Source organism: Oncorhynchus mykiss, chromosome 2, assembly GCF_057628025.1.
Source record: "Oncorhynchus mykiss isolate SJ-2025 chromosome 2, ASM5762802v1, whole genome shotgun sequence".
Classification (NCBI taxonomy): Eukaryota; Metazoa; Chordata; class Actinopteri; order Salmoniformes; family Salmonidae; genus Oncorhynchus; species Oncorhynchus mykiss.
This window is the reverse complement of record NC_143023.1, coordinates 36830001-36853280: the sequence shown is the minus strand read 5'-3', so window position 1 is coordinate 36853280 and position 23280 is coordinate 36830001. Positions and strand designations below refer to the sequence as shown.

The 23280-nt window shown below is 39.8% G+C and overlaps 1 protein-coding gene across 2 annotated transcripts in view; it reads left to right on the top strand.

Moving 5' to 3' along the window:
* Nucleotides 1-14714: 14714 nt before the first annotated feature.
* LOC110501508 (R-spondin-1) overlaps nt 14715-23280 on the top strand; it is a 35277-nt gene continuing 26711 nt past the window's right edge. The window contains exons 1-2 of one of the 2 annotated variants that reach the window (XM_036947585.2): nt 14715-14811; nt 15089-15205. The gene's annotated coding sequence lies outside the window, so the exon portion shown is untranslated. The remainder of the gene's footprint in view (nt 14812-15088; nt 15206-23280) is intronic. The other variant, XM_090198652.1, reaches the window with a different exon arrangement.

Genomic DNA, 23280 nt, shown 5'->3' with positions numbered 1-23280 from the left:
GACTCTATAATGTTTAATCTGAAGATACTAGAAAGCAAAAATGTGTATCATATGAAGCTTTACCACTTTCTCTGTAATATGAGTTGTATTTCGATTTCAAGTATAAACATTACTTTAAATATTGAAAAATAAACATGAATATTGAAAATAGTAAATGTTGGATTTGGCAAATGTTTCTGTACATTGTTAAATATAATATACTCTCTGAGGTCATTAAAGATCCCATGGCACTTATCGTAAGAGTAGGGGTGTTAACCCCGGTGTCCTGGCTAAATTCCTAATCTGGCCCTCAAACCATCACGGTCACCTAATAATCCCCAGTTGACAATTGGCTCATTCATCCCCCTCCTCTCCCCTATAACTATTCCCCAGGTCGTTGCTGCAAATGAGAACGTGTTCTCAGTCAACTTATCTGGTAAAATAACGGACAAATAAAAATTAAATAAAAAAAAAGGTTGGGTGGTATCCAGATTTGTAATGATGTACGCTGAGAGTCGGGAAGCAAGTTCAGGGAGTGAATACATTTAATAAATAAACGGAGCATAATACAAAACAAGAAACACGAACAGCACACAGACATGAAACAGAAACAATAACGCCTGGGGAAGGAACAAAAGAAAGTGACATAAATAGAGCAGGTAATCGAGGAGGTGATGGAGTCCAGGTGTCAATAAGCGCTGGTGTGCATGACAGGTGTGCGTAATAATCAGCAGTTTGGTGACCTGATTTCCATACTATTCCTGTACCACTCCGGGGTATACGGTATTACTGGCAGTGCACACAAGGGGTGCTTTGTAGCACATTATGGAATCTCGAAGGAGGCCTGGTTAAGGCCAAAATGTAATAAATGATTAATGAAAATGTATCAATTATGCTTTTAGATACAAATGTAAAAATTAACATTATCCTTCTATCACATTTCAGGAGAAGACCCAGATGCAGACAGTGTCAAAGTAACACAAGTTTATTACTAGAACAGGGGGCAGGCAAAACGATAGGTCAAGGGCAGGCAGAGGTCAGTAATCCAGATCAGAGTCCATAAGATACAGAACAGCAGGCAGGCTCAGGGCAGGCAGAATGGTCAAAACTATAAAACAGGAACTAGAAAATACAGGTGCAAGGGGAAACTGCTGGTAGGCTTGACAAACAAAATAAACTGGCAATAGACAAACAGAGAACACAGGTATAAATACACTGGGGATAATGGGGAAGATGGGCGACATCTGGAGGGGGTGGAGACTAGCACAAAGACAGGTGAAACAGATCAGGGTGAGACACCTTCCTCAAAAGGACTATTCTATATAGATACAATTTGGTGAAAATCCCCCAAATCATGGTATTTTTTTCTGGCTTTCGTGAGGAATCAATCTACAACCTAATATGGATAACTTTACAATCAATATTGTTCACAATTAATAAAAACATTTCTGGAGTTATTGATCCATTATATTTCAACAATGATTAAAGCATCACTTTCTAAACCATCTCAATTTATTTGTGAACATTCTGTGTATAATCAAGATTAGCCAACAGCTGGATAGGAAACACAGGGCGGTAGGACATGTAGTGAAAACATATGGAGCAGAAAGTCGGAAGTGTGTAAAAAGCACTAGGGAATTCCTGTCTGAACCCAACACTGTCAACCACAAATTTACTGAGTAAATATTGTCAACAGTAACATAATGACATGTTTGGAAAATTATTATCTGGGATAGTGTAATGGTTTTCTTCTGTCGAAGGAGAGGATGACCAAAATGCAGCGTGGTTAGAGTTCATGGTTTTTAATAAGAGAAACTAAACATGAACACAATTACAAAACAACAAACGTGGCAAAACCCGAAACAGTCCTATCTGGTGCAGAGAACACAAAGACAGGAAACACAAAAGAACTATGGTCAGAACATGACAGATAGTTTGTACGTTACATGTTTCAGGGAGAATTGGAGCATAGAGATCAGTGTATGCCATCTAAATAGCTGATTATTACATATCACAAAATGATGTGATCATATGTGAATCAGTCACGTTTAGATGGAAGTCATGTAACTTTATACTTGAGATCATGCTAATGTATTTGTTAAAAACCATAGCGTAATCCCGACAAGTCTGAGAAACTGATTAATTTGTGGGAAGTGTGGATTGCCGATGAAATACATATGGGTTGAGTCAACATAATATTATTTGTTGATGTCAAAAGGTGTGCACCATATACCATCCATCAGGCTTAAACGTGGGAAAGAGGAAGAGATCCATCAATACTAAATCCCCTGAATCATCATCCTCCAACTCTCTCCAGCATTACTAAGTGAAACTCGTCTGTGACCAGATTCTTGTCAGCCTAGCTCTATGAATTAGGTAATGGACCGAAGTGTTCCTGTTTAGGGGGCGGGGGGAGGGGTATGGGAAGAAAAAAAAGAAACTTTTCTGCAAATGCTGCAGACCTCAGTTGATCTACTAACGCCACGCCACTGTAGACAATGTGCGTGCCCACAGAGGATTAGGGTGCCTGCATCACACCCTGTTTGGGCCACTATGCCATTCAGGACCTTGTCAGCCCATTCAGGGCTACATAATAAGTCAAGAGACAGGGCCTGTACTCACAAAGAGTCTCAAGTGCTGATATAGCATCCGTTTTAGGTTTTAGATCAAAATGAACAAGATTATATGGACAGGGGGGACCTGATCCTAGATCAGTACTCTTACTCGGAGACACTTTTTGAATATGAGCCCTCGGCCCTGGTCACAGAATCAACCGGCAAGCAGTCTTCCACACAGAATGGAAGATGTCCTTTCTGCATGATGATAGCAGGGTACAATGTGTCAGCACAGACACAATTATTCTTCTCTGTGTCAGATTCAGACATCAAAGCTTTTCCGAGACTGTTGTTTCAAAATAGTAGACCCTGAATTCCATAATTGTATTCTTTTTTTGCAAATCAATAATTATAAGATTTTGATGATGTATAATATTCTGGAAAAGCAGTCATGCTGAGATGACAAAATACAGACCAGCTGATTCATTTTTCATCAGTCACACAATCTGTTTTGTCTTTTTTAAGCTCCACAACATTGTAGACGGTGTTCTTCACTCCTTTCTATTTACTTATAGCCCTGCACCTCCACCCTGTCCATGACCTTTCATTCTGTCCATGAATATGATATTGGGCTGTGGAAGGAAGGACAGAAATTTTACAACTCGATAAGATTCGGAGGAAGAAGAAAGAAAGACACAAACATGTCTCTGACATATAATTATGTGGTTACTCATGAAGATAAACAGACAGCCTAGGAATCGAGAAGGGTAAAAATAAACCAATGATACTGCAGCCAAACTGGTCTAGTGCTCCGCTCTAATGAAAAGGCATTTTATGGACTCACTGGAGAGACATTCAGAGATTCAATCAGTTATCAGGATATCTCAATCATTATTATGCCTAAAACACCAGTAGCTTGGGTCTCTTTCTATCTCTAGGTAAATCAGATATGCAGGAAGTGCATTGGCATCTCTGACTTGCAGAGATTAATCTGAGGTGTGCTATAGAGCAGCTCACTATAACATACTTTTAAAGGTAATTTACACTTCAGCTGGAATGAGCAGTGTGAATGAAACTCTGCCATAGTCACTGATCGATGTTGAAATGTGTTAAATAAAATCTATCTAGTCATGCATAAACAAATCCATAACCGAAACCCAACTGATTACATGCTCATTACTTTTTAAAATTTTTATTATCCAATCCACACAATAGCCAGCATATGCCCTTCACAATCACACATATCTTTGAAATATCCCTCCTACAAAGCCCATGGCAATGCCATTGCATGATGTAGAGGTTAAGCCACCCATTAGTGTCTAATCCAGCCAGATCAGCACTGCATCTGTGTAATTCAAAGTGAGCATGACAACTGAGCTACAGTTTGTGTGCACTCTGGATATGATGACATGGGGTCATGAAGATTTCTGCACAGATGACTGGGCAGATAGATAGCTAGCTAGCTTCACAGTAAGCTTGTCTGTAAATAGGAGACATAAGCAAACATTTTAAGACTCTAAGGGGCCTACATTTATGCAGGTTATACATTTAACACTTTGCCAGCCAAATGCAGAAAAACATCACAAGTGGGTCAATCTGTCAAACTCATGTGCCACATTGGAGGGTACAGTGTAGGCTAAGGCACTATGGCAAAATTGTAGTATCTCTGAAGGAGTTAAATAATGTATCCAGTCAAGCATACACTCATCATGTGGGTGAATGAGCTAGTTGGATATTGAACAAGGTTGGCAAGAAGTGTGAGCTAGGATTAGATTTTTGAAGAGACGTGCATGTTTGCATTACTTATGCTTTAATGGTCCCCATGCTCAATAAATTGCCTCATGCATTGTCTACGATTTTTATCCAAGCTGTCTTTGTCACAGTTTGAAATATTTCCAAGCCAATTCAAACCCTCTAAGCTCCAGCAGCAGTAGGTGTGATGTCCCCTACAGTGGGGAGTTGAAAGCCCAGTTTGTGTCTGATTGAATGAGAGCTGTGTATTCTGTGTGTTCATTGCATGCAGCAGTGGAAAAGCACATAACTCATTTCAGAGGGCCTTAAAGCAAATTTAAAGTGGCTGCAAGTGTAGTAAGTGTGCCTAACTGAGATTAAAAAAAGACTCCACTGAACTGATTAGTTCAATCAGACAAGAATGAGACATTCTGGAACATAGCATTTAAGTAAAGACTTTATCCAAAAACACGTTTTTCCCCCACCCAAATAAAAACCTCACAATTTCTTCACAATCCATCTAGATTGTTAACTGCTGAATACAATTGCAGCCAACATAAACGTGGGATGTTCTGACTTATTGAGCAACATCTCATATGAACAGAGTATGTAAAACAACCCCCTTTGTTTTCAGTTTTTTGGGCAAAAATATCAACTTAACTGCAGCCAGTATCCATCTACAGTATCAATAATTATTCCCAGCCAGTCCCATCTGTTATTTTTGAAGTGCTCATGATCAAGCAAGGCTTGTCCATGCCCGAAAGGTTAAAGTACTTATGTTAGCACAGTAGTCTGAGAAATGCTATTCTTATATTCTGCATTAGGAACTAGGCATGTTTTTGCTATTACGTGGTGAACAACAGGGACTGTGCTTTATTTCATTTCATTTTTTTTTTATTTCTTTCCTCTTTTTGGCAACTTAAGTTGATATTATTTTCCTTTGTGTGATGGATTTGAAGCACATTGATATATTTTATTTTGACATTCACGTCCCGCTGTTCCGAACAGTCTGATTTTGGAGTCATAAACCTATCATTAGACATCATTAATCCCCAGGCCCCTCGTTAAACTGGCTCTGCTGCATTCTACCCTGGAGGTATTACGATGACCTTAACTACCGTTGGCTGATAGACTATGACAGAAATTATGACCTTAACAAAGTCTATTTTGTAATATTTGCATGCATAAAAATATCATATCTGACACCAAAAAGACTGTCTGACTCGGTTTTAGGGCTCCCTCAGGATGTCTCTTGGCAGGCGGAGCGATATGTGGCACTGCAACTTCGAGAGGGATTGCAGTGGATGTGCTTATGATTAAACGACCATTGCGGTCGTTAACAGCGACTTAGAAAGTGCTTAGGGATCTCCGGTCAAACTGGCCCCATCACACATGGATTGTGCTGCTTGTTATTTGCTTTCTTTTTCTGTTAAACTGTGAAAATAACAGTGTTAACTGTAGAAAGTGGTAACATTCCTTCTGATGCTCCAACTGAGATCTTAAATATATGGCTTATAGAGATTGTGTGGTCACCAAATTTAGTGTTCAAGAAAAACACTGTGGTCACATCAAGAATCTATAGACATCCGGGTTGGTAGGTTCAAATGATGGCATTAACTTGTTCTAATCTTTGACATGTTTCGATTTGACATAGAAGGTGCCAAATTATAGTAAAATGAAAAGTTGCTTTTGAATATGTCAAAAATACAATAAGAAGCTGATCAAGATGGTTGTTTGTTACTAGTGCTCTGCTATACAGTGTCAATATGTATGCTTTTGTACATAATAGATTAACCTATTACAAAAACAGGCAAACTAAAATCTAACGACTTGTAAATAAGGTCCAAAAAGCCATAGGCATGCCATTTAGGACCAAATGTATGTAAATTGAAGAATCAAAAAATGTTCTCCCAAGGCTCCTAATAAGAATTTGTCCCCAACGTGTGCTTTGGAATGTGTACAGAGTTCTCGTTTTCCAAATTTAGACATTTAATAGAACTGTAAAGAAAATACAACAATAAAGCGTGGCTATTATGCTGTAAAACAGAAAACAGAACATGAGGGTGCTCCATGCTGTCTATATACACTACTGGTCAAAAGTTTGGGGTTATTTGGGTTTGTTTTTGAAAGAAAAACTTTTTATATTTTTTAAATAACATAAAATTGATCAGAAATACAATGTAGACATTGTTAATATTGTAAATGACTATTGTAGTTGGAAACAGCAGATTGTTTATAGAATATCTACATAGGTGTACAGAGGCCCATTATCAGCAACCATCACTCCTGTGTTCCAGCGTTTATCCTTTTAAAAGGCTAATTGATCATTAGAAAACCCTTTTACAATTATGTTAGCACAGCTGAAAACTGTTGTGCTCATTAAAGAAGCAATAAAACTGGCCTTCTTTAGACTAGTTGAGTATCTTGGAGCATCAGCATTTGTGGGTTCGATTACAGGCTCAAAATGGCCAGAACCAAAGAACTTTCTTCTGAAACTCATCAGTATATTCTTGTTCTGAGAAATGATGGCTATTCCATGCGAGAAATTGCCAAGAAACTGAAGATCTCGTACAATGCTGTGTACTACTCCCTTCACAGAACAGTGCAAACTGGCTCTAACCAGAATAGAAAGAGGAGTGGGAGGCCCCGGTGCACAACTGAACAAGAGGACAAGTACATTAGAGTGTCTAGTTTGAGAAACAGACGCCTCACAAGTCTTCAACTGGCAGCTTCATTAAATAGTACCCGCAAAACACCAGTCTCAACGTCAGCAGTGAAGAGGCGACTCTGATATGCTGGCCTACAATGCTTGTTTTGTCACATTGACAAATGTGAAATTTAGTGAACTATTAGAATTTAAGCAACCAGAAAATGGTGGAGCAATTTCTGCATAAAGCACCTTCAATGTTTTGTGCAAGGCCTTTTTTATTGGTTATTAAGCAATTATTCTGTTTGGCATCAGTTCAGCTTTTGAACTCCTGTCTTCTCTCAGACAACATGAAGGGTCACTACTATCTTGCAGCAACTGTGAATACCATTAATATGCAAACTCATGCTGTAGAACAACCATATGTCCCTCAACATGATAATGGCCACTGTTGGTCCGCATTGAATATATAATGTGGGTGACAACACTCTTTTCAGAAAGCATTGGATTAAACACTTGTGGGGTGGATTTCAGCAATCACAGATGATTCATTTCCTCTTAACTGACTGAAAAGAACAGCCTGGTCCACTGAGGAGAACTAGAGGAGAAAAGGACACACTCTTCAGACTTGCTTCTGCAAGAGTCATTCATGTGTGCAGTTCTTATACAAAACAATATTAAAAGAAAATTCATATTTTTTTTTAACTGAGACCATTTTTCAAGCACCGTTGTATGAGTTGGAATTGCCTTATAAGAAGTTAAATCCCCTCCGTTCGCCTTCTTCAAAGACTGCTCCCCTTATTGGGATCTCTCCATGCTTATTAGTACATTTTATATTTTACAAGTAAACTTGTTTGTCTAAATCAAATCAAATTGTATTTGTCACATACACATGGTTAGCAGATGTTAATGCGAGTGTAGCGAAATGCTTGTGCTTCTAGTTCCGACAATGCAGTAATAACCAACGAGTAATCTAACTAACAATTCCAAAACCTTATACACACAAGTGTAAAGGGATAAAGAATATGTACATAAAGATATGTGAATGAGTAATGGTACAGAACGGCATAGGCAAGATGCAGTAGATGGTATCGAGTACAGTATATACATATGAGATGAGTATGTAAACAAAGTGGCATAGTTTAAAGTGGCTAGTGATACATGTATTACATAAAGATGCAGTAGATGATATAGAGTACAGTATATACGTAGACATATGAGATGAATAATGTAGGGTATGTAAACATTATATTAAGTAGCATTGTTTAAAGTGGCTAGTGATATATTTTACATCAATTCCCATTATTAAAGTGGCTGGAGTTGAGTCAGTGTGTTGGCAGCAGCCACTCAATGTTAGTGGTGGCTGTTTAACAGTCTGATGGCCTTGAGATAGAAGCTGTTTTTCAGTCTCTCGGTCCAAGCTTTGATGCACCTGTACTGACCTCGCCTTCTGGATGATAGCAGGGTGAACAGGCAGTGGCTCGGGTGGTTGTTGTCCTTGATGATCTTTATGGCCTTCCTGTGACAATGGGTGGTGTAGGTGTCCTGGAGGGCAGGTAGTTTGCCCCCGGTGATGCGTTGTGCGGACCTCACTACCCTCTGGAGAGCCTTACAGTTGTGGGCGGAGCAGTTGCCGTACCAGGCGGTGATACAGCCCGACAGGATGCTCTCGATTGTGCATCTGTAGAAGTTTGTGAGTGCTTTTGGTGACAAGCCGAATTTCTTCAGCCTCCTGAGGTTGAAGAGGCGCTGCTGCGCCTTCTTCACAATGCTGTCTGTGTGTGTGGACCAATTCAATTTGTCTGTGATGTGTACGCCGAGGAACTTAAAACTTACTACCCTCTCCACTGCTGTTCCATCGATGTGGATAGGGGGGTGTTCCCTCTGCTGTTTCCTGAAGTCCACAATCATCTCCTTAGTTTTGTTGACGTTGAGTGTGAGGTTATTTTCCTGACACCACACTCCGAGGGCCCTCACCTCCTCCCTGTAGGCCGTCTCGTCGTTGTTGGTAATCAAGCTTACCACTGTCGTCCGCAAACTTGATGATTGAGTTGGAGGCGTGCGTGGCCTCGCAGTCGTGGGTGAACAGGGAGTACAGGAGAGGGCTCAGAACGCACCCTTGTGGGGCCCCAGTGTTGAGGATCAGCGGGGTGGAGATGTTGTTACCTACCCTCACCACCTGGGGGCGGCCCGTCAGGAAGTCCAGTACCCAGTTGCACAGGGCGGGGTCGAGACCCAGGGTCTCGAGCTTGATGACGAGTTTGGAGGGTACTATGGTGTTAAATGCCGAGCTGTAGTCGATGAACATCATTCTCACATAGGTATTCCTCTTGTCCAGATGGGTTAGGGCAGTGTGCAGTGTGGTTGAGATTGCATCGTCTGTGGACCTATTTGGGCGGTAAGCAAATTGGAGTGGGTCTAGGGTGTCAGGTAGGGTGGAGGTGATATGGTCCTTGACTAGTCTCTCAAAGCACTTCATGATGACGGAAGTGAGTGCTACGGGGCGGTAGTCGTTTAGCTCAGTTACCTTAGCTTTCTTGGGAACAGGAACAATGGTGGCCCTCTTGAAGCATGTGGGAACAGCAGACTGGGATAGGGATTGATTGAATATGTCCGTAAACACACCAGCCAGCTGGTCTGCGCATGCTCTGAGGGCGCGGCTGGGGATGACGTCTGGGCCTGCAGCCTTGCGAGGGTTAACACGTTTAAATGTTTTACTCACCTCAGCTGCAGTGAAGGAGAGTCCGCATGTTTTGGTTGCGGGCCGTGTCAGTGGCACTGTATTGTCCTCAAAGCGGGCAAAAAAGTTATTTAGTCTGCCTGGGAGCAAGGCATCCTGGTCCGTGACTGGGCTGGTTTTCTTTTTGTAATCCGTGATTGACTGTAGACCCTGCCACATACCTCTTGTGTCTGAGCCGTTGAAGTGTGACTCTACTTTGTCTCTATACTGACGCTTAGCTTGTTTGATTGCCTTGCGGAGGGAATAGCTACACTGTTTGTATTCGGTCATGTTTCCGGTCTATTACAGATTTTGAGAACTACATAATGAAAAGGTATGCCTGTAAAATAGAAACATAAAAAAGTATATATACTCCAATGTACTATGATGATGACTTATGATTTTACTTAACAGTACATTTTTTAAACATTTGATATTGACAAGATCAGAGATCTACTGTATGTAACAAATCAAATCAAAGTGTATTGGTCGCCTACACAGATTAGCAAATGTTAAAACAGGTGCAGCTAAATGCTTTAGTTTCTTGCTCCTACGGTGCAATACAATATCAATATAATATAATACCAATACACATTTGTGTGTATTGGTCCAAAACAAGAAAGAAATGTACAGTAAACATGTTTTACTAAAATTCCCGTAATATATGGCATTTATGGAGCAGAGACTTTTATCCAAAGTGACAACCTTTTGTGACCCCAGTGCGAATCAAACCCTGGTGTGGCTGTGATTATATATGAACTGAGACACATAAAGGACAACTACGATACATACTGTAAATTACAATACATGATTCTACATCCGATTGCTTGCTCTCTGGGGTTTTAATTTTGGTTTCTGTATAAACATATTTTTTATTTAACTAGGAAAGTCAATTAAGAACAAATTCTTATTTTCAATGACAGCCTAGGAACAGTGGGTTAACTACTTGTTCGACAGATTTGTACCGTGTCAGCTCAGGGATTTGAACTTGCAACCTTCCGGTTACTAGTCCAATGCTCTAACCACTAGGCTACCCTGCCGCCCCAACAACTGCTGATGTAAAAAGGGCTTTATAAATACATTTGATTGATTGATTTAAAAAAAATATATAATTGCCATCCCCATGAGCGGACCATCAATGAGGCATGTAATTATTTCAATTCAGACCTATATTAGGCTTGGATTCGCCATGCCAAAAGGTTTTTCCCAGATGCATGAACAATGAGCATATTTACCTCAATTACGATGAGAACATAATGCCAAATGCTCAAGACAGTCCGTATGAGTGTACCACCCTCCTTCAGGGTCCATTTTAATGTGTATTGTAAGTCTATTGCCTAATGTGAAAACAGTGTAATGTACTGTAATTTACAGTACTGTAGCATACGACATTCAAAACGCAATTTTTAAACATATCTTACATGCTTAACTGGTTGTTAAAATAACTACATTGAGAAGATATCATTAGGTTGTGTTTTGGTGATTAAACCAATGTACTCATTATATTTCACAGTAAACTTGTATTTTGGGTCAATGGTTGTGTGGTGAAAGATATCTACAAACAAAATGAATGCACAATGAAAGGTTTTGATTGTAAGACTGGCTGTGTTACAAGTGTTACCAGTTTGAAGTTTTGTACTAAGAGTAAAACAATTCACCACATATATGTGAAAATAGTACCAAAGCGATTTATAAACTGTAAGTTGTCTCACATATTGTGGTTTGAGCCCCAACGAAAAGGAGACTGGGAACCTCTCGCCCAAAATTCACAGTTTACAAGGATCACTGATCTGAAGAATCTCCAGGAATTGCTGTTTATGGCCCCCTGTTGGATTATGAGGAAATATAAACTGTTTTGAGATTGATGTTAATTTAACATACACTGAGTGTACAAAACATTAAGAATACCTCCTATTTCCATGACATAGACTGACCAGGTGAATCCAAGTGAAATCTATGATCCCTTATTGATCTTACTTGTTAAATGTACTTCAAGCAGTGTAAATGAAGGGGAGGAGACAGGTTAAAGAAGGATTTTTACGCCTTGAGACAATTGAGACATGGATTGTGTGTGTGCCATTCAGAGGGTGAATGGGCAAAACAAAATATTGAAATGCCTTTGAACGTGGTATGGTAGTACAGTAAGTGCTAGGCGCATCGGTTTGTATCAAGAACTGCAGCGTTGCTGGGTTTTTCACGCTCAACAGTTTCCCATGTGTATCAGGAATGGTTGACCATCCAAAGGACATCCAGCCAACTTGAAACAACTGTGGGAAGCATTGGAGTCAACATGGGGGTGGGGGGGGGGCAACTCAATATTTGGAAGGTGGTCTTAATGTTTTCTACACAATGTATACTGTCAGTGCAGAAGCTTACTAAGCTTGTCATTTCTTCTACGCTTGTCATTTCTCTCTACTCTCACTCTCATTCTCTTATTCTATTGGCACAAATACTCTGGTTGATTTGACAGGTATCTAAACAATTTTGGTATCTAAACATTCTGCAACACTTAAGAGAAACAAGTGTGCTGACTGTTATTCATCACTGGGAAAGAGAGCGGGAGAGCGAGAGCAAGAGAGAGATTGATGGAACTATGAGTTTCCTATTACTAAACAACACTTTAAGCATGATCATTCCATGTCATGCAAGATTGGTTTATATGAGGCCAGTTCTGGTGTAAATAATACATCATCTCTTTAGGTGGACTGGTGGGCCAAAACTCATTAGAAAACTTTCCTGCTCCTTATTAGTGAATAGCACACACTCTCGACCTTGCCCCTCTGCAAAATGGAGAGGTGGTAGGAAGGAAATATGTGGGGAGCGTTAAGATATACATGACCGAAGTACACCATATTTAGTTTAAAAGGGCCCAGGGTTTTGGAGGTATATATAATATTTGCAACATTTCTGTTGAAATTGTGTTTATCTTGCTCTCTGGCTAGGTTGATTATTGTTCATGACAATAAGTGCAACATTTTGGGAACTCAATGGCTTATTCAACATTTGCTATGACTCCAGGACCACTCTGCCTACTGGCCCACACAGTATAGCCTACATTTAATAAAGCCCCTTCTGTCACAGTTCGATAACCTTATGCAAAACAGGTGGTTTTAAATAAGTTATTGAACATTAGAAAAGGTAGTACTTTTAGACCATATTAGAAAAGGCAGATAATTTGAATAGTATTTTATTTATTTATTTAACCTTTATTTAACTAGGTAAGTCAGTTAAGAACAAATTCTTATTTACAATGACTGCCTACACCGACCAAGACGGACGACACTGGGCCAATTGTGCGTCGCCCTATGGTGAACTAACCTTGCTCTTCGAAGTCATACTGTATGTCCTAGTCATGCCCATGTAGCAGTTGCTTCCATCCCTCCTTGCCTTTTTTTTCTATCTAAAGACAAGGACAGTTCATTTAAGATAATGATTGGCAATCAGTGGTGTAAAGTACTTATTTAAAAGTCGTTTTTGGGGGTATCTGTACTTCACTTTACTATTTATATGTTTGACTACTTTTACTCCACTACATTCCTAAAGAAATAATGTACTTTTTACTCCATACATTTTCCCTGACACCCAAAAGTACGCCTTACATTTCGAATGCTTAGCAAGACAAGAAAATGGTCAAATTCACACACTTCTCGAGAGAACATCCCTGGTCATCCCTACTACCTCGGACTCCCTAAATGTTGGATTGTGCCCTGGCTATCCATAAATGAAATAAAACAAGAATATCATGCCTTCTGGTTTGCTTAATATAAGGAATGTGAAATGATTTATATTTTTTACCTTTGAAACTTAAGTATATTTTGGTAATTACATGTACTTTGATACTTAAGTATATTTAAAACCAAATACTTTAAGACTTTTACTCAAGTAGTATTTTACTGGGTGACTTTCACTTTTACTAGAGTCATTTTCTTTTGGTATCTTTACTTTTACTCAAGTATAACACTGTTGGCAATCAATATTACTTCAGCAAAACTGGACACTTCAAAAGAATCAAACATACTTCGACATATAAAAGACAACATTATTTGTTTGGCATTTTTCACCTTGTTCGCACATGGCGCCAACACGTCCAGTTCTCGCGCTCTTCTTTTGCACACATGGCGGCAAGCACCTGTCAAGGAGAGTTAGCGTTATCAGCTACTGCAAATAAAATGACAGATGCACAACCACCATGGACGATATATTTTGGCTACTATCCTAGATAATAAAAGAAAGGTAGCACTTTCGGTAAGTTACAACTTTTGTATCCTGTACAGCCTAAAGGCTATGAGTAGAAAAGTTCCCCCTCAAAGTCATACAGTACTGTATGTACTCTAGTAGGACTTTAGGATAATAATGGCATAGCCTACCTACTGTAGTAACCAAACGTTTTTACCTCAAGTCAATACTATTTAATTTAACAATTCCAACTGCCAGTTAATATTAGCCTACCGCAAATATGGCCAAATCTAAAAAAAAAAAAAATAGAAACAAACCGCTTACTCAACATTTGAATGGTGATATCGATTTGGGCAAAGTCTACCTTTCTTTTGCATCCTTTGCACGGGCCTTACACTGCGCCAAAACTACACGTTCGCGCGCTGGCAGGAAACACCTGTCAAGGAGAGATATGCATAATCAAATTGATTCAATAATCGTATTAGTGTAGGCCTAGTTGTCAGTAAAAATGACTAGACCTATGCACAGCCACTGAGGATGATGTATTTAAATGCAAGGTCAAAATATATTTTCTTAGGTAGAAAAATATCATAATTAGAAAAGTCGTTTGACCCGTAAAATAAGATTGTAGCCTATCAGTTGTCGTAATAGACCTAATTTAAATGCCTCACTTTAAGGGTAAACCAATCCAGCTGGGCAAGGCTTGATGGCCGAAAGTTACGGGTATTTTTTTCGTGCTTCATTACAGCACAGATTAGAACTAATGGTATTTAACCAGATTTGTTGATATAAACAAACAGCACAGCACAACCCAACTGTTCCACCTCTGGTTTTTCGTCTCGCAGTCTGTGTGAGTTTGAGGGGTGGGGCCAACTCAACATCATGCTTGCGGAGACTCCTGCACTAGATGGGGTTGGATGCAAAAAACCCAGGATTGTGAATGACTTGTCTGAGTTGGAAGGTTTCCGACGCTTAAAATTGGATTTATGTGGAAATTGCATCAAGTGAGTGATTTACTAGCACGAGCCTTCTTATAAATAACTGCGCTGACTGAAAGAAATAGCAAAAGTTATACAAACATTTTTTCAGCGGATTGCATTTGAAAGATTAGTTTCTCATTTTATTTGAAATGAGTTGCAGATTTTTGAATATACATAAATAATGCACACGGAGAGCCCAAATGTTTGATGGCAACATAAATTGCCAACTGATAAAATACAACAAAGGGAATGATTTGTTTCTCTATAATGATCTAATATCTCTTTATCATCTCATGTGAAGGGGTCATGTAGGAGGAGTTCTTTTGAAACCAAACAAGTTACGAATTTTCCCTTATAAAAAGGAAATTGAGACCCGACAACTCACTGGATCTCACCATAAGAGGTTTGCAATGCACAGGTAGGTCGAATTTCCAAGCTGTTATTCTGCTGTGGATTCTGTATGACTGGAAACTGATAGTGTATTTTGGAATAGTTTAGAGCTCTGTAATTCGTTTTAGTAATATGGGAAATAAATTACTTATTTTTTTAGGCTAGCCTATTAGCCTACTATGGCTTAATTAACTTTTAATTAATGCCGAATAATAGGCTTACCTCTAATAAACAACCCTCATTTAATGGTCAAAATGAAAGTATTTTTGAGGTGTTATTATTTTTTATTATTATTAGGTTTTTTCATTATTGAATGATTTTAGTATTCAACTTTTTAAATGTCAGTGACATTGAAATTGATCTTGTTTTATTTTGTGAAATGCAACATTATGTAATTTGCTGTTATTTTGTAGAACCAGGTAAGTGTCAGGAAAAATAGTTTTTGTCTGAAAAATATATTACTGTCATTAACATTCAAAAATGCATGTCGGAAGAGGAATCATCTCATTTTCAGTAACCTGTGTGCATAAGGAACCCCATGATATTTAATAAAACATATTTATATCACTTTTTCTGGAGGAAAAAAATCTGAAATTTGAGACATCCTAAATGCCTCATTAGGGGTGCCCTGATTGTATGAAGGCATGCTTTTTTCTTCTGCTGGTCGCTTTTCAAGCATATTTAGGGAATAGAGTGCAGAAATTTATTTTGGCACTCCACATGTTGCAGCAGCAATTTAGCAGTTAATTAAAACAGCACTGGCTCCATTTATCTCTCCCTCTCGCTCACTCTCCTTCTTGCTCTCTTGTTCTCACTCTCTCATTCTTGCTCTCTTTCTTTCTCTACGGTTTTCTGTCTCTGTCTGTATCTGTCTGTCTCTGTCTGCTTCTCCACCAGTCTTACATTAACACTGACCACTTGAGTTCCGCTTTAAAAAGAGATTGATAAGCAGGAGGGAGACAGACAATTGGAGACCGAGATTATGGGAGAGAGAGCTGCTGGAGTGGACTGGGGCAGGTGGGGATCTCCAATAGATTTTCCTTTCTACTCAGAAGACCAATGTAGGCAGCTGTAAGTCAGCATGGTGTGCTAGCATGTGCGGCATGCAGACAGACAGTGTGGCTAACCCTGACTGCTGACTATGGGTGCGTTTGAAAGAGCAGGGTGGTGCTGGGAACACAGAGGGATTCTCCTCCTTGTACAACTCAGTGGGAGAGATCAGACAAGGAGGTGGAGGAGGAAGGAAGGAGAGAGATCTACTGTACAGTACATAGCAGGCAGTCCTATAGTGTTGTAGTCTACATCTGTAGCACATTTTACCCAGCTTTCCCTGCACAGGAAGTGATTACCAATAATGGGCTGTGGAGGCTCCTGAAGCATTCCAGTGGCAGAGCCAGGTGTTTTTCGGCACACGTGCACATGCAGATGCCTTGCAAGGTGCTACTACTGCCTGCTGCTTTAGATTAGAGAGTGTCAATGGTGCTGAGCAGTCTATGGGGCCTAGAACATGAAGGAGAGTGACTACTGATAATGGCTTCCTACCACCTATTTCCTCACTATCATTGCCTCTCTCCTTCTCTCTTCCTTTCGCTCTACTCTCCTCACTCACTCTCTCAATTAAATTAAATTCAAAGGGCTTTATTGGAATAGGAAACACATGTTTACATTGCCAAAGCAAGTGAAATAGATAAATAAAATTGAAATAAACAATAAAAACAAACTATATACATTGCACTCATAATAGTTTACACTCATAACATTTAAAATGTCTTATTATGGCTATGTACAGTGTTATAACTATGTGCAAATAGTTAAATTACAAAAGGGAAAATAAATAAACGTAAATATGGGATGTATTTACAATGGTGTTTATTCTTCACTTGTTGCCCTTTTCTTGTGGTAACAGGTCACAAATCTAGCTGCTGTGATGGCACATTGTGGTATTTTATCAAAATTGAATTAGTTTTTTAATGGGTCTGTGTAATCTGAAGGAAATACAGTGCCTTTGGAAAGTATTCAGACCCCTTGACTTTTCCCACATTTTGTTAGGTTACAGCCTTATTCTAAACTTGATGAAATTGTTGTGTCCCTCATCAATCTACACACAATACCCCATAATGACTAAGCAATAATGTATTTTTAGAAATTGTTGCTAATTTATTAAAAATAAACATCTGAAATATCAAATGTACATTCATATTCAGACCCTTTACTCAGTACTTTGTTGAAGCATCTTTGGCAGAGATTACAGTCTTGAGTCTTCTTGGGTATGACGCTACAAGCTTGGCACACCTGTATTTGGGGAGTCTCTTCCATTCTTCTGTGCAGATCCTCTCAAGCTCCGTCAGGTTGGATGTTCGATCAGGTTTAAGTCCGGGCTCTGGCTGAGCCACTCAAGGACATTCAGAGACATATCCCAAAGCCACTCCTGCGTTGTCTTGGCTGTGTGATTAGGGTCGTTGTTCTGTTGAAAGGTGAACCTTCGCCCTAGTCTAAGGTCCTGAGTGCTCTGGAGCAGGTTTTCATCGAGGATCTCTCTGTAATTTGCTCTGTTCATCTTTGCTCGATCGTGACTAGTCTCCCAGTCCCTGTCGCTGAAAAACATCCCCACAGCATGATACTGCCACCACCATGCTTCACCGTAGGGATGGTGCCAGATTTCCTCCAGACAGTGGTGTAAAGTACCACTTAAAAATACTTTAAAGTACTACTTAAGTCTTTTTTTTTTTTGGTATCTACTTTATTCTACTATTTTTATTTTTGACAACTTTTACTTTTTAAAATAATGTCCTTTTTGCTCCATACATTTTCACTGACACCCCAAATTACTTGTTACAATTGAATGCTTAGCTGGACAGGAAAATGGTCCAATTCACACGCTTATCAAGAGAACATCCCTGGACATCCCTACTACCTGATCTGGTAGATTAACTAAACACAAATGCTTTGTTTGTAATTTATGTCTGAGTGTTGAAGTGTGCCCCTGGCTATCCATAAATGACAAAAAAACAAGAAAATCGTGCCGCCTGGTTTGGGTAATATAAGGAATTTGAAATAATTTATACTTTCACTTTTGATACTTAAGAACATTTTATCAATTCCATTTACTTTTGATACTTAAATATATTTAAAGCCAAATAATTTTAGACTTTTACTCAAGTAGCATTTTACTGGTTGACATTCACTTTTACTTGAGTCATTTTCTATTAAGGTATTTTTACTTTTACTCAAGTGTGACAATTGGGTACTTTTTCCACCACTGCCTCCAGACGTGACGCTTGGCATTCATCCCAAAGACCTCAATCTTGGTTTCATCGGACCAGATCATCTTTTTTTTTCATCTTTTTTTTTTTCTCATGGTCTAAGAGTCTTTAGGTGCCTTTTGTCAAACTCCTAGCTTGCTGTCATGTGCCTTTTAGTGAGGAGTGGCTTCAGCCTGGCCACTCTACAATAAAGGCCTGATTGGTGGAGTGTTGCAGAGATGGTTGTCCTTCTGAAAGGTTCTCCCATCTCCACAGAGGGACTAGAGCTCTGTCAGAGTGACCATCGGGTTCATGGTCAACTCCCTGATCAAGGCCCTTCTCCCCAGATTGCTCAGTTTGTCCGGGCGACCAGCTCTAGGAAGAGTCTTGCAGGTTCCAAACTTCTTCCATTTAAAATGTATGGAGGCCACTGTGTCCTTGGTGACCTTCAATGCTGCAGAAATGTTTGGTACCCTTCCCAAGATCTGTGCCTGGACACAATCCTGCCTTGAAGCTCTACATACAATTCCTTCAACCTCATGGCTTTGTTTTTGCTCTGACATGCACTGTCAACTGTGGGACCTTATGTAGACAGGTGTGTGCCTTTTCCAAATCATGTCCAATCAATTTAAATTACCACAGGTGGACTCCAAGTTGTAGAAACATCTCGAGGATGATCAATGGAAACAGGATGCACCTGAGCTCAATTTCGAGTCTCATAGCAAAGGGTCTGAATACTTATGTAAATAAAGAATTTCTGTTTTTTGTTTTTAATAAATTTGCTAATATTTCTAAAAACCTGTTTTTGTCTTGTCATTATGGGGTATTGTGTGTAGATTGCTGAGGAAATTGTTTAATTTAATACATTGTAGAGTAAGGCTGTAACATAACAAAGGCACTATATGTGTCTCTAATATGGTCATACATTTGACAGGAGGTTAGGAAGTGCAGCTCAGTTTCCACCTCATTTTGTGGGTAGGGTGCACATAGCCTGTCTTCTCTCGAGTGCCAGGTCTGCCAATGGCAGCCTCTCTCAATAGCAAGGCTATGCTCACTGAGTCTGTACATAGTCAAAGCTTTCCTCAATTTTGGGTCAGTCACAGTGGTCTGCTATTCTGCTACTTTGTACTCTCTGTTTAAGGCCAAATAGCATTCCAGTTTGCTTTGCTTTTGGTCAATTCTTTCCAATGTGTCACGTAATTATCATATACATTTTTTCATGGTATAATTGTGTTGCTGTCCTGGGGCTCTGTGGTGTCTGTTTGTGAACAGAGCCACAGTACCAGTTGCTTAGGAGACACTTCTCTACGTTAATCTCTCTGTAGGTGATGGCTTTGTTATGGAAGGTTTGGGAATTGCTTCCTTTTAGGTAGTTGTGGAATTTAACAGCTCTTTTCTGAATTATGATAATTAGCGGGTATTGGCCTAATTAATGGTGTGGTGTAGAAGGCCCTTCTTGCCTTGTGTTTCAGATCGTTCACATGTTTGTGGAAGTTACCTGTGGTGCTGATGTTTAGATCGAGGTAGGTATATATTTTTGTGTGCTCCAGAGCAACGTTGTCCAGATTAAATTTATATTTGTGGTCCTGGCAACTGGACCTTTTTTGGACCACCATGTCTTACTGAGATTTACGGTCAGGGGCCAGGTCTGACAGAATCTGTGCAGAAGATCTAGGTGCTGCTGTAGGCCCTCCTTGGTTGGGGACAGAAGCATCAGATCATCAGCAAACAGCAGACTCTCTCTGTCTCTACTCCTCTCTGTTAATGCTGGACTGTTGTCTCAAGGCAGCTGGCCAGCGTGTTTGTCTCCCCTATCATCGACCTGTGGGCGGGTTTGGCTAATGTGACGAGAGCTTACAGCCCGGAGGCAGAGATGGGAGTATAAGAAAATAAAAGTAAATCAAAAATTGATGTACTGTATACCTGGGTGAAAGTGCACATAACTTTCCTGTTTCTTCGCTGCCTGCAGTTGTTGAACCAAATAATCTGGATCTGAATGGAAATAAAAAGGCCCAGTTAAAAGCCCTTACACTGGAGCCAATCTCTCCATTCGGTGCCCATGTAGCAGGCACCACCTAGCAGTAATTTCATTATATTACAAAAACAGGAGGATAGGAGGTGTGTTGGAGTCCATAAGTAGCATACCACCATAGTAGGCTCTGTTGGCTGCCACAGTTTTTGTTGTTGTTTCCCTGTGCCTGTGTGGAAGCAGAGGAAGGCAATGCAGCTTGTGGCGGTCCTGGGGAGGACAGGGAATGAAATGTGGGAGTGGAACGAAACGTTTGTGTGTACTCTTACTTTATTCAGTGCTACCACCAGTTGTGTTTAGGGCCTGTTTACTGCTCTGCTCTTTTTCATTGTCTCACTCACACTTGCTGGTGATTGCAACTGCTAGTGTTCTGAGTTTAAAGATGCACTATGCAGAAATCTCTCTGCCATTTCCTGGTTGCTAAAATTCTAATAGTTCACCTAATTTCAGTTTATGTGACAAAACAAGCAAGTATAGTGTAGAGAATCATTGGACCATCTAAACCTCTGTGAAATATATTTTCCATAACCTAACATATTGTATTTTCAGCGATCTAAAGTAAAAGATGCAAAAACTTAAGAACAGGAAGCATAGACATGGCGCACATAGAACAGATCCACCGCTTCTTAGACTTGCTTTCAATGAGAATGATGGCTAGAACTCATATTTCTATGTGAATTTGGTTGGGTGGCCCAAAAAGTTACATATTGCACCTTTAAAATAGCTAAATACAATAGAAAGCTAAAGACAGCTTTTTTAAATATTGCTGGATTTACGTGCAGTTTAGGGAGATTTTTAATTATTATTTTTTTACATAGAAGTTGACAGTGGAGATGGCTGTTTTGGCTTCATGATTCTACAGTATAAGCAGTGCTTGATTTGGGCAGGAGCTCAACGGAACTTGGTACCGGCACCTCTGATTTGCTATTGCTTGAGTTCTTGCACCTGTTATAGAATAGTAATTATTAGCGCAAAAGTATTGCTGAGTTCCTGCACCTAATTCAGTCCAAGTCAATTTTAGCACCCCAAAATGTACAATGTTCTGGGAGTCACAATCAGAACATTGGTTTTGGCTAACCATAATAAACAGGACTATTTGAACACACGTTTGGTCTCTTTAATGTTGTTGAATTAACTTAATTTACATTAGTGTATGCAGAAAATCCTGCTTTTTGATTGGCTGGATGCAATAGAGTATGATACAGTGTCACTCCATTATTGTTTTACTGAGCTCACATTTTCTTGTACTACTCCTACCACATCAGCCAGTGAATTAGGCCTCTGTGAGATCTAAATGACTTTATTTTGACGGGTTCATCGGTAGGCTAGGTTTCTGACTCTGAGCTCTGTGTAGTGGCACTTTCTCACTTTCAACAAATTCCCAGAGCGGGAGCTCCCTTTCACTGGAGCCTGCCTGTTTTTAATAATTGATTCATCAAAAGGACTTACAGAGCAGGGCAATTTAATCTCCTGACTATTTGATGAGGGAGTTCAGTTCCATTCAGATGAATGGAGCCAGCAGTGAAGAAAGGGACTGTGTCTGTTTAATGGATGAGGGATGAGGGAACCGAGACAGAGCACATAGAAAACTGTCAAGAAGTGCCACTGTGACCCCAGAGCAGGTCAGTGAGATGTTCATCATATCCAGAGGACAGGTCAGCTGTCATGTGGAAGGATGACACTTATGTTGTCATGTTGTGAGTTTTGTGCCCATCTTGCTCTTGATCTGCCTTGCTTTCTTATCAATATTTTCAACTATTTTGTCTTTCTTCATCATATCTCGCTCGCTCTCTCACACACTACACTCACTCTCTCTCTCTCTCTCTCTCTCTCTCTAAGTAGGAGTAGTCCATTGCCACTCCTAGGCTTATTGCCACGATGTAATTTAAAGGTCCGATATGGATGGATGGGACAGAGTGGCAGGTAGTAAAGAGTCGTAGGTGGATTTTGGTGTGAAACCGTCTCTGGCACATCTCCTAAATTACTCAGCCCTTGCCCTAGACGTGTTGTTCTGGGTTGTTCATTCCCCTGGTCCAGGACATGTCCTCCTCGCTCTCAAAGCATCCTTCTCAATTAACAAACCTTAGCGGTTTTGGCTCTTGACGGTAAATCTAGGGGGATTTGTTGAAGAAATGTGTCTAATATTCACCTCAAAACGCAAATAAACCCGGGCAGCAACAGCGGAGAAAGCTGGGGTGCAGGTGGGTGTGCGGGTGTTTTTGGAGATAAAGAAGTCCCACTCTTTATCCTTGTTAGGTTGTAATTCTCAGAGTAAGTATATTTCATATTCTCAGAACCCAAGATCCTCTTAAGCTGGTTAACTGAGATCTTTGACATGGCTTGGCAAGGTAGTCTCCCTAGAGGAGTATTTAGCGTGTCAAACTGTTTGTCCGTATTCATGTGTAGCACAGCATGTGCGATACTGTATGCTGCTGTGGTGTGTTAGTGTGTGCTTGTTGTTCTGTTTCAGCTTCTTTACTTTGTGTTTTTCAAGTTTCAAGTTTTATTAGTCATATGTACAGGATACACATGGTATACATCGTCCAACAAAGTGCTTACTTACAGGTTCCCTCCCAACAATGCGACAACAATAAGAAATAATAAAATATAAGAATATGAACATAAAGTAAATGGCTCAGTAGAATATAATAAATATTTTAGCATAAGTACAGTATAATACAGGAAGGCACAATTTATAGTCCAATTTATAGTCCAATATTTAGATTCTTGCAGGTTTGTTTATAGGTTATAGGTTTCTATAGGGACACTATAGTGCAGTTTAGGGACATTGTAGTGTATTGTAGGGACATTGTAGTGCAGTTTAGGGACATT